The following is a 3,249-nucleotide window of genomic DNA, read 5'->3' as shown; positions in this document are numbered from 1 at the left end:
TTACTGAAATCCTCTGATTTGACAATGATTGTAGAAAGGTATTAAAGATGAATTGGATCCAGGACACTCCAACTAAAAATATGACAGTAAGAGGCTCAATTATGCCACCCAAAATTACGCCCGTGTTTGGCATAAAGATTATTTTGAGCTAATTATTTTGAAGAAAAATAGGCCCAAGAGAAACTCTGAAAATATTTACATCTGTGAAAGAAATCTCCATTTTTAAAGGTTTGTCTTGCTCTATGTCAAGATGAGAAAATGGCTTTAAATTACTGGAGACTCATACCAATATAGAAGGCAGGTATTTAAATCTGTATAACACACTTTTTGAATTTCCTTAACTTCATCTGAATTTATTTGTTTTTTAGTTTGTAGGTGCTGTGAGGAGTGTTTGCTGTAGCATAAATTACACCTTGGCAAATTAAGAGGCAATCAAGGATTATGTAATTGCCCACAACAATACTTGCTAATGACTTGAGAGTACTTTATTTGCCTTTCAGAGTTGATGTTGTGCTCCTTAATGTTTGTGAGGGTCTGAGGTCATTTTCGGTCCCTGTTTGCTCTTAATGAGGGAATTGCAATTTACATAGTGTGCATAAAAAGGGAGTCAGTTATGCCTTCTGGGAGTTTGTTTTTTAAAGAAGCTTGTGTGTACTGCATTTTGGAGATTTCTGGGTAGGATTTTTTCCCCCAGGGAAATATGAACATAATCCACTAGAGGGATAATACTTTTAAATATCTGAAAGGGTCTCACAGTTACCGTGAATATACAAGATAATTTAGTTTGTGGCAGACCCATGTAAGTGAGAACTCATGTAATGAGAATGAGATGGATTCTATCAGGCTAGGACTGACATGACATAGCTGGTCTGATTGGTTTAGGTCCTATGTGACCAGAGTAATGTAGGGATATTGATTTAGGAGATAAACTTTTCAATTGGAATGTTGTTGTATAAGTCAGTCATGGATTATGTCAATTATTATTTATTATGGGTCATGGATTATGGCAAAAGCTGTTGTTGAAGATGAATGTTATTTACTGTTATTTAGGATAAAGATGAGTAGGGCTCTTGTTTTTAACTTTATGTATGAAACTGTGGTTTTATAAATTGAAGAACAGGATAGTCTTGGATGCCTACTTTCTCTGTTCTCCAGAATTGCTGCTTTTCTGATGATAAAGCTTGTTTAACCTATCCCTGTCTCTACATATTGGCTGACAGTGACAGGCAGCTGGACTCTTTTCATCAGGTTACATAAAGTGTCTGCCTTCCATCCATGGACTAATTAGATTGGAGAAGAGCTCCCAATTGGAAAAATTCTTCAAAGTCAGATCAATGCAGTCAAAGTAGTAACACATGGACAGATAGATATAAGAGGTATAGAGCTCCAGGTTGAGCTAGCAATTTATGTTAGTGGTATTACCCTAGTAGGTAGTACACTAGTAGGATGCAGAATGTATTGGTGTTGTCAGAATTTCTCCTCTTGAGACAGGGTATAGAAAGAAATTCCTCTCCTCAGCTACTGGTATGACAACCATGTCCTCTTTGCACGTGTACCAGAACTACCACCAGGACTCAGAGGCTGCCATCAATTGCCAGCTCAACCTGGAGCTCTATACCTCTTATGTCTACCTGTCCATGTCTCACTACTTTAACTTTGATGGTATGGCTTTGAAAAATTTTGCCACTGAGGAGTTTTTCTCCAGTCTCATGAGGAGCAGGCAGTACCAGTGACAGGCAGCTGGTACTCTCTTCATCTGGTTACATATGTGTCAACCCAAAATCCATGGGTGGTGGTAGTAACAATACCAAGTGGTAGTACCCAGGTAGGATTTAGAACCTGTTGGTGTGGTCAGAATCTCTCTCTATAACGAGTCTCTAGTCTCAGCCTTTGAAGAATGAAACCACGTAATGTTCTTCACCAAGAGTCACCATGGTGTCTGGCTTCAACAGTGTTTGGACAGAACCTGGTTCTCATCCCCCACCCTGGATGGCCACTCACAACCAGCCCTCAAACACCTCTTTACTGTGCCCTCCTACCGCCCCAAGTTCCCCTGGGGCCACCACTCAAACTCTTACAGATGCCACAACCTCTCCTCAGCAACCGGCAAGACAACCATGTCCCCCTTGCTGGTGCACCAGAACTGCCACCAGGACTCAGAGGCTGCCATCAATTGCCAGCACATCCTGGAGCTCTATCCTCTTATGTCTGCCTGTCCATGTCTTACTACTTTCACCGTGATGATGTGGCTATAAAGAATTTTGCCAAATACTTTCTTCTCCAATCTCATGAGGAGAGGGAACATGCTGAGAAACTGAGAAACCATGCAATCAGACTGATGACTGGGAGAGTGGGCTATATGCAATGGAGTGTGCATTACATTAGGGAAAAGGGTGTAAATCAGTCACTACTGGAACTGCAGAAACTGGCCAATGACAAAAATGACCCTCACTGTGTGACTTCATTGAGACACATTACCTAAAATCCATTAAAGAACTGAGTGACCACATAAACAACCTGTGCAGTGTGGGAGCCTCAGATATTGGATGTCTGAGTATCTCTTTGACCAGCACATCCTGGCAGAGAGTGATGATGAGAGCTAAGCCTTAGGTATACTTCCCCATAGCCACTGGGTGACCATGGTCACCAAGGCACTGCATGCTTCTTGGGGTTTCCTTGACCTTTTCCATAAGTTTTATCAAAACATTCACTAACGTTCTTTCATTTGTACCATTTCTTCAAATACAGAAATTTGGAACAACCCCACCCCCCCCCAAAAAAAAAAAAAAAAGAAAGAAAGAATGGAACCACAGTCCAAGCAGATAAGCAACAGGATAGAACTTATTGACAGGGAAATACTGATAGAAAGAATGACAAGCAAAAGGGGGAACAGAGCCTCTGTCAGTGGAGGGGAAGAAGGAAAGTAGGAAGCCCCAAAAGTCTTCAGTCTAGGGGGTTTAAGTCCTATTCTCCAGTCAGGAGAAGTTTGAGGAAGTTTACCGCAGTTGGCCAGAGGTCTGCCAGCAGAAAATAATCCTAAACTTACCACAGGATTTTGGGTCCTGCAGTTTTTGCCTCAGGCAAGTAATTAGGGTATGTGGTCCCTACTTCAGGAGGAACCTACTAGAAAGTGTGGCCTGTTTGTGCCTAGAAAGGGAGTCATGCTGAGAATCATTTCTGAGCTCACCCAGGCCTAGAAAACAGAGGGCCCCTAGCTAGCCCTGAGCAGAAGAGCACTGTATAATTGGG

At 41.7% G+C, this 3,249-nt stretch overlaps 1 pseudogene; it reads left to right on the top strand.

Annotated features, from left to right (window-relative positions):
- Positions 1-1,526: 1,526 nt before the first annotated feature.
- On the top strand, positions 1,527-2,603 carry LOC128579146 (ferritin heavy chain-like; annotated as a pseudogene).
- Positions 2,604-3,249: the final 646 nt, after the last annotated feature.

This window comes from Nycticebus coucang, chromosome Y, assembly GCF_027406575.1.
Source record: "Nycticebus coucang isolate mNycCou1 chromosome Y, mNycCou1.pri, whole genome shotgun sequence".
Classification (NCBI taxonomy): Eukaryota; Metazoa; Chordata; class Mammalia; order Primates; family Lorisidae; genus Nycticebus; species Nycticebus coucang.
This window is presented reverse-complemented; position numbering and strand designations above follow the sequence as displayed.